Raw genomic sequence first — 16,012 nt, 5'->3', positions numbered from 1 at the left:
ATAAACAGATTTTATATTCTTTGTCTTTTATTTTTATCCCTTTTATTTTATTTTCTGTTCTTATCAATTCTGCTAGTGGTTCTATGGCTAACGCGAACAATAAGGGTGATAGTGGGCATCCCTGCCTTGTTGATCTGCTTAAGTTAAATTGCTTTGATATATATCCATTTACTGTCACTTTCGCCAATGGCCCCTTATATAATGCTTTTATCCAATTAATATACTTCTCTGGTAAACTGAATTTTTGTAATACTTTGAATAAATAATTCCATTCTACTCTGTCAAAGGCCTTCTCTGCGTCTAAAGCAACTGCTACTGTTGGAGCTTTATTCCCTTCTACTGCATGAATTAAGTTAATAAATTTACAAATATTGTCTGTTGTGCGTCTTTTTTTAATAAATCCAGTTTGGTCTAGATTTACTATTTTAGGTACATAGTCGGCTAATCTGTTTGCTAATAGTTTAGCTATTATCTTATAATCTGTGTTAAGTAAAGATATTGGTCTATATGACGCTGGTGTGAGTGGATCTTTCCCTGTCTTTGGTATTACTGTAATTATTGCTGTTTTGCATGAATCTGGTAAGCTTTGTGTTTTATCAATCTGGTTGATTACTTCCAGGAGGGGAGGAATTAATAAATCTTTAAATGTTTTATAGAATTCTATTGGGAATCCATCCTCTCCTGGTGTTTTATTATTTGGTAGTTTTTTTTATTATCTCTTGTATTTCTACTATTTCAAATGGTTCTGTTAATTTATTTTGTTCCTCTATTTGTAATTTTGGTAGTTCAATTTTAGTTAAAAATTCATCTATTTTGTCTTCTTTCCCTTCGTTTTCAGTTTGGTATAATTGTTCGTAGAATTCTCTGAAGTTTTCATTAATCTCCGTTGGATTATATGTGATTTGTTTGTCTTTTTTCCTTGATGCCAATACCATTCTCTTAGTTTGTTCTGTCTTAAGCTGCCATGCTAAAATTTTGTGCGTTTTTTTCTCCTAGTTCATTATATTTCTGTTTTGTCTTCATTATGTTCTCCACCTTATATGTTTGTAGTGTTTCATATTTTATTTTTTTATCTGCCAATTCCCTTCTTTTAGTTGTGTCTTCCTTCATTGCTAATTCTTTTTCTATATTTACTATTTCCCTTTCCAACTCCTCTGTTTCCTGATTGTAGTCCTTCTTCATCTTGGTTACATAACTTATTATTTGCCCTCTGATGAACGCTTTCATTGCGTCCCATAGTATAAACATCTTTCACTGATTCCGTATTTATTTCAAAGTACATTTAAATTTGTCTTTCAATTAATTCTCTAAAATCCTGCCTTTTAAGTAGCATGGAGTTTAATCTCCATCTATACATTCTTGGAGGGATGTCCTCTAACTCTATTGTCAATATCAGGGGTGAGTGGTCCGACAATATTCTAGCTTTATATTCTGTTTTTCTTACTCTGTCTTGCATACGAGCTGATTACAGGAATAGGTCTATTCTTGAGTATGTTTTATGTCTACCCGAATAATATGAATATTCCTTTTCCTTTGGGTGTTGTTTCCTCCATATATCCAAAAGTTGCATTTCTTGCATCGATTTAATTATAATTTGGTGATTTTGTTCTTTCTGTTAATTTTTTTACCAGTTTTATCCATGTTTGAATCCAAATTAAGGATGAAATCCCCTCCTATTAGTATGTTCCCTTACGTGTCTACTATCTTCAAAAAAATATCTTGCATAAATTTTTGATCTTCTTCGTTAGGTGAATATACATTGAGTAAATTCCAAAACTCCGAATATATCTGACATTTTATCATTACATATCTCCCTGCTGGATCTATTATTTCCTCTTCTATTTTAATTGGTAACATTTTTACTGATTAATATAGCTACTCCTCTAGCTTTTGAATTATATGGCGCTGCTGTTACATGTCCTACCCAATCTCTCTTTAATTTCTCGTGCTCCATTTCAGTTAAATGTGTTTCTTGCACGAATGCTATATCAATTTTTTCTTTTTTCAGTAAATTTAGCAGTTTCTTCCTTTTGATTTGGTTATGTATTCCGTTAATATTTAAAGTCATATAGTTCAACGTAGCCATTTCATACTTTGTTTATCTTTCCTTTCCGTTTCCTCATCATCACCTTTCCTTCTTATCCATTTCTGCTTTCTTGTTTTGAACACTTTATAAGACAACATTTCTAAAACATCAAACATTTCCCTTATTCTCCTATCTAAAATTTCTTTAACCCCACTATCCCCTCCCCTTCCTGAGTTGCCCTTTATCCCTTGTCGGGCAACCACATCTCCCCTCTCCATTTGGATTTGCGAATTCACTCGCAAGCGTCAACTGATTTCGCAGTGACCGTAACTCCTCCCCACCCAGCCCCCCAGAAAAGATTTCAATTTTCATATATAACAAAGGTCACTTTTTTAGTTCCCTCCTTAGTTCCTCTCTTCCCTTTCATTCCCTTATTAACTCTTATCTATACTCTATATATTTTCCTTTAAATACGGATACACTCATGTACACACATATATACATACACACATACATATATATATATATATATATATATATATACCCATATACACAAATACATATAGTTCGTGGTCATTTTTACTCTCGTTACATGCCTTCATCTCTCTACCTGTTTTGTAGTTGTTCTGCAAATTTTCGTGCTTCCTCCGGATCCGAGAATAGTCTGTTTTGCTGCCCTGGAATAACTATTTTAAGTACCGCTGGGTACTTTAGCATAAATTTATATCCTTTTTTCCATAGGATCGTTTTTGCTGTATTAAACTCTTATCTCTTCTTCAGGAGTTCAAAACTTATGTCTGGATAGAAAAAAATTTTTGACCTTTATATTCCAGTGGCTTTTTGTCTTCTCTTATTTTCTCCATTGCTTTCTCCAATATATTTTCTCTTGTTGTATATCTTAAGAATTTTACTAAAATGGATCTTGGTTTTTGTTGTGGCTGTGGTTTCGGGGCTAATGTTCTATGTGCCCTTTCCATTTCCATTTCTTCCTGTAATTCTGGTCTTCCTAGGACCCTGGGGATCCAATCTTTTATAAATTCTCTCATTTCTTGCCTTCTTCATCTCCTTAAGGCCCACTATCTTTATATTATTTCGTCTATTATAATTTTCCATCATATCTATCTTCTGAGCTAACAGCTCTTGTGTCTCTTTAACTTTTTTATTAGATTCTTCTAATTTATTTTTTAAGTCTTCTACTACCATTTCTACGGCTGTTTCTCGTTCTTCCACCTTGTCCACTCTTTTTCTTATATCTGACATGACCATCTCTATTCTATTCATTTTTTCTTCTGCACTTTTAATTCTTCTTTTTACTTCACTAAATTCTTGTAATTGCCATTCTTTTACTGATTCCATATATTCTTTAAAAAATATATATATCCATTGTCTTGCCTTTCCCTTCTTCTTCCATTTCTCTATGTTCTTCTTCTTCTTCCTCTGGGTTGGTCATCTGTTGTTTCCTTGTATTCTTTTTACTCTCTTCTTTCTTGTTCTCGTTGTTTTCTATGTTCTCTCCCTGTTGTTGTGTTGCATCTGTCATCCTCAGCTGTGGAGATCACTCCTCAGCTGGTCCCCCCTCCCGTCAGCGTTTTTTTTTCATGCGCATCGCGCATGAACGACTCCTCGCGCATGCGCGGTTGCGCACTTTTACTTGGCTCCGCGAGCCATTTTTGTAGTCCCGAGCTCGGGACTTTCACTGACCTTAGGGAGCGGGCTTCTCTCTCCGCAGTGGGCCTCCTCAAACAGGTAAGGCCTTCACCTTCTTCTTCCGACGTTCTTTCTTCTTCTCTTCTTCCCATTGCTTTCGACTTTTCTTTCTTCGCTGCCATTTTCTTCCCACCTTTACTTTCACTTTGTTTTAAATTTTATTCTTGTACCTTTGTGTTTTGTGTATTTTTTTTAAACTTTTCCGGAGAGGGCTGGAGTTCCCTGACCGGCCACTACTCCATCACGTGACTCCCAAATTTTAGAATAATTGAAGCAATTTTGTCACAGTAAGATCTGTTCAAGCAAGATGAAGAAAAAAGTGATTTTATTAAGATTTTATATGGCCAAGTGGGTGATGACATCCATCATGCAAACATCCCTCAGTAACAGACAAGATGTTTAGTGTTGCAGATAGTGACTGTATATCATCTATCTGCATCAGGAGGGCCCCTTTATTGAATATTAGTCTTTATTTATCCCTTCAGTTGCTTCGGGACCTCTTTCAACACATCCAGATTTCATTTCATTCTTCAGATCAGTAACCACTGACGTTACTAGGGGTGTGCGGGGATTCCGGACTGCACTGGGTGGCAACATCAGAGGGGGTGACATCAAAATGACTGTCTCTAAAGTTTTTGTGCAATGCTTCAGCAGAAATTTATTATTTTTAAAATAATATTAAAAATACCCCTGTAGTTAGTTATAACAACAAAAACATTTTTCATAAGCCCAGCTTACATGCACCTATAAGCTAAAACTCCATGCTAATTTACTTCTTGAACCTCCTAATGCACTCCGGTCAGAGCTGTCATTATTACCCAATTACAATCAGCCAATGAGTGTGCCCAGACAGATAAATATACAGACAGTGGTTTACCACATTCACCCCTTGTTTTTAAAAAGAGTCTGGCAGAGTGAAGTGCATCAGAAGTTACCATAAATTAAGTCTTTCAGAAGCTGTGACCGTCATAGTGCTGGCTGCGGCTGAGTCACTGCAATGGGGTCTTGGGTATTCTGGGGCACAGTTGTTGGTGTTGGTTTGGTGGATGTGTGGTGACGAGTCTGGAATGCCATTCGTTGGGGCACCATGCACCATGGCTCTGGTGCATCATGGGTGAAGATAGGAGAGGGGGGTGTAGGATGGTCGGTCATGGTCATGCCCATCAGGGTAAGCCACATAGGTATTTAGGGGATTAGCGTGGAGGAGGTGCACGTTTTCAACCAATAGGTCAGACATGGCTCGCTGTGTGCTTCCAGAGTAGGACCACCCCTAAGGACATCAGCCAGGCTGGCAGCGTGGACCCTGTTGCAGAATTCGTGGGGAAGGTAACATTTTCTCATGTGGAGTGGCAATACAAATGAGTGATCTGATCGAGTGGAGTGCCTCCGGGAGGGCATCCTGCCAGCGAGAGACTGGAAGGCCTTTAGACCGGAAGGCTAGGAGGATGGCATTCCAAATGGTGGCATTCTCCCTTTCTCCCTGCCCGTTCCCTCAAGGGTTGTAGCTGGTGGTTCTGCTCACCAATACCTCTGGCCAGCAGGTACTGGCATAGCTCATCACTCTTAAAGGAGGGCCCTGGTCACTATGGATATAGCAGGGGAACCCAAACAGAGTGAAGAGGCTGCATAGTGCTTTGATGACTGTGGCAGCTGTCATGTCCAGGCAGGGAATGGCAAATGGAAAATATGAATGCTCATTGATAACATTGAGGAAGTACACATTGCAGTCAGAGGAGGGAAGGGGGTCCTTTGAAATTAATGCTCAGGTGTTCAAAGGGGCCAGTGGCCTTTATCAGTTGCACTCTGTCCAGTTGATAGAAGTGTGGTTTGCCCTTTCTACAGATCTGGCAGTTCCTGGTCATAGTCCTTACCTCCTCAATGGAGTAAGGCAGATTGTGAGCTTTGTTAAAATGGAAGAACCTGGTGATTCCAGGGTGGAAGAGGTCATTGAGGAGGGTTTACAGTTTGTGTGCTGGCATACAATCGGCAGAATAAAGCATCTGGGGGCTCATTGAGTTTCCCTGGCTAGAACAAGGTATCCTAGTTGTAGGTGGAAAGTTCAATTTTCCACCTCAATATCTTGTCGTTTTTGATTTTACCACGCGGCTGATTGTTGAACGTGAAAGCTAACGCCCGTTGGTCAGTCAGCAGGGTAAATCATTTGCCTGCTAGGTAGCATCTCCAGTGTCATACTGCCTCAGCAATAGCTCGGGCCTCATTCTTGACAGAAGAAAGTCAAATTTTGGGGCACATTAGGGTGTGTAAAAAGAAAGCAACGGGTGTGCCAGCCTGGTTAAGTGCAGCTGCCAGGGTGAAGTTGGATATATCACTCTCCACCTGGAATGGGATGGATTCACCCACAGAGTCATCATAGCCTTGCGATGTCTGCTTTGATGTAGCTGAAAGCTCCATGGGCCACTGGTGTCAGGAGAAAGGAGTAGATTTAATGAGGGGCTGAGCCTTGTCTGCATAATTGGGGACCTACTGGGCACAGTAGGAAAAGAAGTCCAAGCACCTTTTCAGGGCTTTGAGGTTGGTGGGGAATGGAAAGTTCCAAAAGTAGATGCATGCAATCGGGGTCGGGGCCAATTACCCCATTCTTTACCACGCAACCAAAGATAGCAAGGTGGGTCATGCAAAATACACATTTATCCTTATATGTGAGGTTAAGGAGTTTTGCAGTCTGGAGGAATTTTTGAAGGTTGGCATCATGGTCCTGCAGGCCATGGCCACAAATAATGACATTGTCCAGATATGGGAATGTGGCCTGCAGCTCATACTCGTCTACTATTCGGTTCATCGCCCACTGGAAGACCAAAACCCCATTTGTGACACCGAAGGGAAGCCTCAGGAAATGGTAGAGATGACCATCTGCTTTGAAACCAGTGTATTGGCAGTCCTCTGGGCAGATGAGAAGCTGGTGATAAGCTGACTTTAAAGTCATTGGTGGAGAAAACCTGATATTTTGCGATTTGGTTTACCATATTGGATATGTTTGCATTCAGCTGCGTGTATCTGTCTGACTGTAGTCAATGACCATTCTGTTTTTCTCTCCATTTCTCACCGCCATTGCTTGCCATTCCCTGTCTGGATATGACAGCTGCCACAGTCATCAAAGCACTATGCAGCCTCTTCACTCTGTTTGGGTTCCCCTGCTATATCCATAGCGACCAGGGCCCTCCTTTAAGAGTGATGAGCTGCGCCAATACCTGGTGATACTGGCTTCAATGATCCCCTCATTGAGTAGTCACTTCACCTCCGACCTTAAAAAAGCCTCTGTCCCCGCATTGTACTGTCGACTTTTGGTGGCAACAGAGTGAGGTTAGAGATCAGCAGTGGAGGGGCGATTTTGTAGGTTGAGAGTCCGCAGGTTGTGCACCATGGGGAACCTTTGGATTGCTGGCTGGAAACGGGTGGGGGTAGGGGCTGGGAGGTTCTTGCTGGCAGAACGCAGTGGGCGATTTAAGAACTGCTGGTTACAGACAGTGAGGGAGGCTGGGGCCCATTGTTAACCATCGTCATGCTTTTAAGGTGGCATTGGAAGTCCAGTCCCAGTAGCATGACAGTGTATAGTTGTAACATCACCAGGAGTTTAAAGTCTTTGTAGTCTGTGCCCTGCACAGTCAAGGTTACTACCCAGTAGCCACAAATGTCAGCTGTATGGGACTTCGAGGCCAAGGAGACTTTATGACTCACTGGCCTAACCACGAGAGAGTAGTGCTGCACCATGTCCGAGTGAATGAAGCTCTTCAATGCTCCCACTATTGAACAGGCAGCTCGTAAAGTGACCATTTACCTGGATGTCCATCATTGATCTGGCGAGTTGGTGAGGACTACCTTGATCCAGCAGGATGGAGGCCAGTGTTGGGTCACTGCCTGTAGCTGTGGTGGAGAATTTGTGTGTTCAGTCACAAGATGACGGGATCCAGGATTGAGGCCCATATGGCTTGCACATGGCGCTGCTGGGTCTAGGAGATGGCGGGATCCAAGATGCGACCCACATGGCTCATATATGGTGCTGCTGGGTCTTGAAGATGACAGCGGCCAAGATGGCGGCCTCTGCAGTCCACACATGGGACTGCTGGATTGGTGTGCCTTGGACTTGCACACTTTTGCATAATGCCCTTTCTTCCTGCAGTTGGACCAGGCTGTGTCTTTCACTGGGCAGTGTTTCCTTGGATGCTTGCCCAGGCCACAGAAGTAGCACTTCAGGTGTTCATGGATTATAGCGGATGTAGTCAGGTCGCTGATGGGACATGGTGTTAGCGGAGTTAGATGCTCACAGAGTACAGCGGCTATGGTCGGATCGCTGGTTGTGCATGGCTGTGGCAGCACGTTGCAAGATGGCAGCACTGGGGTAACGACAAGGCGGCTGCGATGTCAGCTAAGTAAGCTTCCATGTTTTGGAGGGCCACCTCCAGCGTGCCCACCAGCTCATCCACCCTCTGCAAATTGAGTTCATCTTGCTCTAACAGTCTCTGACGGATGTAGGTGGATTTGATGCCTGCAGCCTACGCATCTCTAATCAGGCCATGTTCTCCACAGCTGTCACGACCTTGCAGTCGCAGGCCTGTCTGAGAGTTCGTAGGGCCCAGAAATACCCAGCGCTCAATTCCCTGGGTCGCAGTGTCCCTAATCATTGAGCATACCAGAGGCCCGACCCAGGAGTGTAGTATCCTCAACTTGTCGTTCTCTAATCAAACGATGGCAGATGATGCCTGCAAGAATGCTTCAAAGCAACACAGCCAGAGTTCGAAGTTGGTGGAGGCTTCGGGCAATTGAGGGTCAATTTCTAACTTCTCCGGCTTCAGGATCTGCACCATCAATAATCCAAAAGACTGAAGTTATATAAAACTGATAGGCTTTTATTCACAACAGAATGCTATTTTGCCAGGGGGGGGTGGGAGTCCGAAGGAGAGTTCGGAGAGTAGGGAGAACAAACACCTAAATTAGAAGGAATGGAGGGAACAGAACATAAAAAAATAAATGAAGGAGGGAAGAAGGTAAAGGTAGTTGGTAACAAAAGGAGTATATGTGGAAGGCAGTCTCTCAAGTGCATATATTTTAATGCAAGGAGCATTGTAAATAAGGAGGATGAGCTTTAGGCATGGATGGCCACATGGAAATATAATATTGTGGTCATCAGTGAAACTTGGTTGCAGGAAGGGCATGTTTGGCAGTTAAATATTCCAGCATTCCATTATTTTAGGCATGATAGAACAGGGGGGTTAAAAGGTGGAGGAGTTGCATTGCTTATTTGAGAGAACATTACAGCAGTGTCGGCAAAGACTCAGAAACCTGGCCAGGAATCCTGGGCAAGCATGGCGTCGGCAAGTGCAACGACAATGGGCGCCTCCTGTTGGAGCTCTGCGCAGAACAGCGGCTTGTCATTACAAACACCCTTTTTCAGCAGAGGGACAGCCTTAAGACCACCTGGATGCATCCCCGATCCAAACACTGGCACCTCCTGGACTACATCCTGGTGCGAGAAAGTGACAAACAAGATGTGCTCCACACCAGGGTCATGCCTAGCGCGGAATGCCACACTGACCACCGGCTGGTTCGCTGCAAGCTCAACCTTCACTTCAAGCCAAAGCCCAGGAACAATAAAGCCCCCAGAAAGAGGTTCAATGTTGGAAAACTGCAGTCAGACGAAGCGAGAGGAAACTTCCAGGCAAACCTCAAAGCAAAGCTCGACGTTGCAACCCGCCTCACGGACCCGTCCCCTGAAACCCTCTGGGATCAGTTGAAGACTACCATACTGCAATCCACTGAAGAGGTACTGGGATTCTCCTCCAGGAAAAACAAGGACTGGTTTGACGAAAACAGCCAGGAAATCCAGGAGCTGCTGGCAAAGAAGCGAGCTGCCCACCAGGCTCACCTTACAAAGCCGTCCTGTCCAGAGAAGAAACAAGCCTTCCGTCGCGCATGCAGCCATCTTCAGCGCAAACTCCGGGAGATCCAAAATGAGTGATGGACTAGCCTCGCCAAACGAACACAGCTCAGCGCGGACATTGGCGACTTCAGGGGTTTCTACGAGGCTCTAAAGGCTGTGTACGGCCCCTCACCCCAAGTCCAAAGCCCGCTGCGCAGCTCAGACGGCAAAGTCCTCCTCAGCGACAAGATCTCCATCCTCAACCGATGGTCAGAACACTTCCAATCTCTTTTCAGTACCAACCGCTCAGTCCAAGATTCCGCCCTGCTCCAGCTCCCTCAACAGCCCCTAAGGCTAGAGCTGGATGAGGTTCCCACCCTGGATGAGACATATAAGGCAATCGAACAACTGAAAAGTGGCAAAGCAGCAGGTATGGATGGAATCCCCCCAGAAGTCTGGAAGGCTGGCGGCAAAACTCTGCATGCCAAACTGCATGAGTTTTTCAAGCTTTGTTGGGACCAAGGTAAACTGCCTCAGGATCTTCGTGATGCCACCATCATCACCCTGTACAAAAACAAAGGCGAGAAATCAGACTGCTCAAACTACAGGGGAATCACGTTGCTCTCCATTGCAGGCAAAATCTTCGCTAGGATTCTACTAAATAGAATAATACCTAGTGTCGCCGAGAATATTCTCCCAGAATCACAGTGCGGCTTTCGCGCACACAGAGGAACCACTGACATGGTCTTTGCCCTCAGACAGCTCCAAGAAAAGTGCAGAGAACAAAACAAAGGACTCTACATCACCTTTGTTGACCTCACCAAAGCCTTCGACACCGTGAGCAGGAAAGGGCTTTGGCAAATACTAGAGCGCATCGGATGTCCCCCAAAGTTCCTCAACATGATTATCCAACTGCACGAAAACCAACAAGGTCGGGTCAGATACAGCAATGAGCTCTCTGAACCCTTCTCCATTAACAATGGCGTGAAGCAAGGCTGTGTTCTCGCACCAACCCTCTTTTCAATCTTCTTCAGCATGATGCTGAACCAAGCCATGAAAGACCCCAACAATGAAGACGCTGTTTACATCCGGTACCGCACGGATGGCAGTCTCTTCAATCTGAGGCGCCTGCAAGCTCACACCAAGACACAAGAGAAACTTGTCCGTGAACTACTCTTTGCAGATGATGCCGCTTTAGTTGCCCATTCAGAGCCAGCTCTTCAGCGCTTGACGTCCTGCTTTGCGGAAACTGCCAAAATGTTTGGCCTGGAAGTCAGCCTGAAGAAAACTGAGGTCCTCCATCAGCCAGCTCCCCACCATGACTACCAGCCCCCCCACATCTCCATCGGGCACACAAAACTCAAAACGGTCAACCAGTTTACCTATCTCGGCTGCACCATTTCATCAGATGCAAGGATCGACAATGAGATAGACAACAGACTCGCCAAGGCAAATAGCGCCTTTGGAAGACTACACAAAAGAGTCTGGAAAAACAACCAACTGAAAAACCTCACAAAGATAAGCGTATACAGAGCCGTTGTCATACCCACACTCCTGTTCGGCTCCGAATCATGGGTCCTCTACCGGCACCACCTACGGCTCCTAGAACGCTTCCACCAGCGTTGTCTCCGCTCCATCCTCAACATCCATTGGAGCGCTCACACCCCTAACGTCGAGGTACTCGAGATGGCAGAGGTCGACAGCATCGAGTCCACGCTGCTGAAGATCCAGCTGCGCTGGATGGGTCACGTCTCCAGAATGGAGGACCATCGCCTTCCCAAGATCGTATTATATGGCGAGCTCTCCACTGGCCACCGTGACAGAGGTGCACCAAAGAAAAGGTACAAGGACTGCCTAAAGAAATCTCTTGGTGCCTGCCACATTGACCACCGCCAGTGGGCTGATAACGCCTCAAACCGTGCATCTTGGCGCCTCACAGTTTGGCGAGCAGCAGCCTCCTTTGAAGAAGACCGCAGAGCCCACCTCACTGACAAAAGGCAAAGGAGGAAAAACCCAACACCCAACCCCAACCAACCAATTTTCCCTTGCAACCGCTGCAATCGTGTCTGCCTGTCCCGCATCGGACTGGTCAGCCACAAACGAGCCTGCAGCTGACGTGGACTTTTTACCCCCTCCATAAATCTTCGTCCGCGAAGCCAAGCCAAAGAAAGACAGCAGTGCTATGGCAGGATGGTTTGGTGGGATCATACAGCGAGGCTATTTGGGTAGAATTGAGGAATGGCAGAGGCATGAATATATTAATGAATGTATTAATTAATGAATATATTAATTAATGAATATATTAATGAATGTATTATAGACCACCAAATGGGCTGAGTGAATTAGAGGAGCAAATATGTAAGGAGATTGTGTATGTGTTTAATAAACATAAGGTGGAAGTTGTGGGAGATTTCAACCTTAGAACATTAACTGGGACACCCAGTTAATGTAAGAGGGCTGGATGGGGTAGAATTTGTTAAGTGTGTTCAGGAAAGTTTTCTTAATCAATATGTAGAAGAACCGACTCGAGAGGGGGCAGTATTGGATCTCCTATGTGTGAATGAGATAGGTCAGGTGTCAGACGTTTGTGTTGGGGAACACTTTGGGTCTAGTGATCACAATATTATTAGTTTTAGGCTAGTAATGGAAAAAAATGGAGATGGGCCAAAGTTTGAGATTCTTGATTGGAAGAAAGTAAATTTTGAAGGGATGAGAAAAGATTTGGAGGGTGTGGATTGGAATATTTTCATGGCAGATAGGTGGAGGATATTCAAAGGAGAAGTTCTGAGAGCACAGAATTGGTATGTCTCTGTGAGGATTAAAGGAAAGGTTAGAAACTGTAGGGAGCAGTAATTTTCAAAAGATATTGGGAATTTGGTTTGGAGGAAGAGGGATGTGTACAACAGGAATAAACAGCAGGGAATAAATGAACTGCTTTCTAAGGAGTGTAAAAGAAATTTTAAGAAAGAAATTAGAAAAGCTAAAAGGAGATATGAAGCTGCTTTGGCAGGCAAAGTAAAAATAAATCCAATAAAAGAATTGTGAGGGATAAATTTGGATGAGAAGCCAGAGGAGAGGGATGAAATTTTAAACTTTTTTTTTCTTCAGTATTCATGAAGTAAAAGAATATTGAGCTGGCTGAAGTGAAGATATATGATAGGGAGCACATGGATAATATAAGAATTAATAAGGAGGTAGATTTGGCTATATTGACAATAATCAAGGTGAATAAATCTCCAGGTCTTGACAAAATATTCCCTAGGACCCTGAGGGAGGTTAGTTAACAAATAGTGGAGGCGTTGACAGAAATGTTTAAAATATCACTGGGCACGGGGGAATTGCCGGAGGACTGGAGGGTAGCTCATGTAGTTCCACTGTTCAAAAAATGATTCAAAAGTAGACCTGGTAATTATAGGGCTGTAAGTCTGACGTCAGTGGTGGATATATTAATGGAAAGTATTCTTAGAGATGGTATGTACAACTATTTGGAAAGACAGGGATTGATTCAGAGTAGTCTGCATGGTTTTTTTTATGTGGTAGATCATGTTTAACAAATCTTATAGAGTTTTTTTCAAGGAGGTTACTTAAAGGTTGATGAGGGGAAGGTGGTGGATGTTGTCTATTTGGACTTTACTAAGGCTTTTGATAAGGTTCTCCATAAGAGGTTAGTAAGGAAGGTGGAAGCATTAGGTATTAATGAGGTACATTCAGCAATGGTTGGATGGGAAATGTCAGTAATGGTGGAAAATTGTGTGTCGAATTGGAGGCCGGTGACGAGTGGAGTGCCTCAGGAATCAGTACTGGGTCCACTGCTGTTTGTCATATATATTAATGATCTAGATGATAAGGTGGCAAATTGGATTAGTACATTTGCCAAAGATATAAAGGTTGATGGTGTTGTGGACAGTGAGAAAGATTATCAAAGCTTACAGGGTGATATAGGACAGTTAGAAGATTGGGCTGAAAGATGGCAAATGGCGTTTAATACTGATAAATACAAGGTGCTACATTTTGGTAGGACTTATCAAAATAGGACATACACGTTAAATGGTAGACAATTGAGGAGTATAGTGGAAAAAAGGGATTTAGGAGTCATGGTACATAATTGAAAGTTGAATCACGTGGATAGGATGGTAAAGAAGGCATTTAGTATGTTGGCTTTCATAAATCAGAGTATTGAATACAGGAGTTGGGATGTTATGTTGAAATTGTATAAGGCATTGGTGCGGCCAAATTTGGAATATTGTGTGCAATTTTAGTCGCCAAATTACAGGAAGGATATAAACAGTATAGAGAGAGTGCAGAGGAGATTTACGAAAATGTTGTCGGGGTTTCAGTGTTTGAGTTACAGGGAAAGGTTGAGCAAGCTGGGACTTTATTCTCTGGAGCGAAGAAGGTTGAGGTGTGATTTGATAGAAGTATTCAAAATTATAAGGGGGAAATATAGAGTCAATGTGGATAGGCTTTTTCCACTGAGAGTGGGGGAGATTCAAACAAAAGGACATGGATTGAGAGTAAAAGGGGAATGGTTTAAGGGAAACAAAAGGGGGAATTATTTCTTCATGCAGAGGGTGGGGGTATGGAATGAACTTCCGGCAGTGGTGGGAGAAGTGAGATCGATGTTAATATTCAAGGATAGGTTGGATAGATGCAGTGAACTGGGATTCACTGGGTGGGTGTTTGGCTGATGGTTGGCTCCACCTCCCGGCTCTGCCCGCATCTGCTCACATATAACCCTGGTTTCCCTCCTAAACCCAGAACCCTTCTGAAGACTACTGTGAGACCCTACCCATAGTTATAAGCTAATAAAACCATTTGTTCTCCTCCAGTTGTGAGAGCTTTTATTCACACTACAATTTTATTAGCTTATTCCCTAAACAATGGAAGCATTACTCAAGCCTGGTATGTTACTGATAGACCCTCTATCCCCCAACGCAACTGAGGAGTTTACATACTGGCTAGACTGCTCCCAGGCCTACCTGAACGCGACCCAGAGATGTTGTTGACACCAATGAACTCAGAAGGTCTTCACTCATTTCAAGGGTAGGAACGAAAGGGTATCAGGGATGGCACTACATGTGACACTGCCATTGAGGCGTTGAAGGCTAGGTACCTGAAGTTGCAAAACGAGGGCCTAGCGAGGCACCGACTCACTATTTGCCAGTGGCCAGAAGAGACCATCAATGACTTCCAGCTGGATCTGTGGATGCTTGCCAAGAAGTGCAGGTACGAAGTGGCTATGGGCTGTGTTCTTGAGGAAGAACGATCCAGGACACTCTAGTCGCGGGGGTCCGCTCGAGGTACATGAGGCAGTGACTGCTCAAATCGGAAAAGAAGGACCTGACTAGCCATGTTGAACTGGCCAAATCACTGGAAGAGGCCAAGCTCGAGAATGACGACCTCGAAGCCAGCGAGCTCGCTCGCCTAAGAGAACCCTTTCAAGGATCGGCTGCTCCTGCTACCCCAGCCCTAACAGTTGCCACTTCCCATGCTAGGGAGTGCTTTTTATGCAGCAAGAGCCAGCATCCCCGATCTCGTTGCCCAGCCAAAGACTCAGTGTGTTTCAGCTGTGGCAAGAAAGGGCATTGGGCGAGGGTTTGCCACGTGAGGGGAATCCCAGGGAATTCTGTGGCCTGCACCGCTTCCGAATCTGATTCCATCCCCAAGCCGTCTGCTCTGAATTCAACTGAATGCACTTGCTGTGCTACATGTTGACGGAGGGTGGCAGTTAGGAAATGGCGTGAAAAGGCTCGGTGGCTATCTTGCTGTGACCCAAATTCAAACTCGGTGCCATCATCATCGGAGGAGGAAGGAGGGCGACCATCTTGCTATACCACAAGGTCAACACCACCTTACCCATTCAGGGAAACCCAGGACGGTGGAGGCCACTTGAGTGAGGAGCATGGAGTCTCCGGGGACCATACTCTCTATGGTCCTAGATCAGGACAGACCTCACCAGTTCAGAAACTCCATAGTGACTGTGAAGGTAAATTGACATTCCACTAAATGCCTAATTGACATGGGCTCTACTGAATCATAAGGCACTTTCAGATGACCAATTGCCCCACTTGTAAAGCGGCATATTTTGGCAATATGCGGCTGTTAGGAGGCCACGTGAATGTGCAGGAGGCGTCTGCGAGGCAAACTTTGTAACCCTCCTCCGAGAGTGATAATCGCCGCAGCACAGTGGCCTCCCTAGCCATCTGAATGCAGCCGCATAAAAGCCGGACAGGGGCAGCTGGCTGGGCTGTCAGCGTGGGGACTGCAGGGCTAGAGCTGTAGGCGGGGGGAGAAGGGGACTGGAGCGACCAGCGGGGGAGAAGGAGGCTGGAGCGGCCGGCGGGGGAAAAGGGGGCTGGCCGAAACAATGCCGGTACCCGACTTGAGCACCGTACTCACCCGCC

At 44.4% G+C, this 16,012-nt stretch overlaps 1 protein-coding gene across 9 annotated transcripts in view; it reads left to right on the top strand.

Annotated features, from left to right (window-relative positions):
- Positions 1-16,012, top strand: part of idua (alpha-L-iduronidase) — a 236,747-nt gene that overhangs the window by 213,913 nt on the left and 6,822 nt on the right. The window lies entirely within an intron of this gene.

This window comes from Narcine bancroftii, chromosome 3 (assembly GCF_036971445.1).
Source record: "Narcine bancroftii isolate sNarBan1 chromosome 3, sNarBan1.hap1, whole genome shotgun sequence".
Classification (NCBI taxonomy): domain Eukaryota; kingdom Metazoa; phylum Chordata; class Chondrichthyes; order Torpediniformes; family Narcinidae; genus Narcine; species Narcine bancroftii.
The sequence above is the reverse complement of the archived record's forward strand: the minus strand, read 5'-3'. Positions and strand labels throughout refer to the sequence as shown.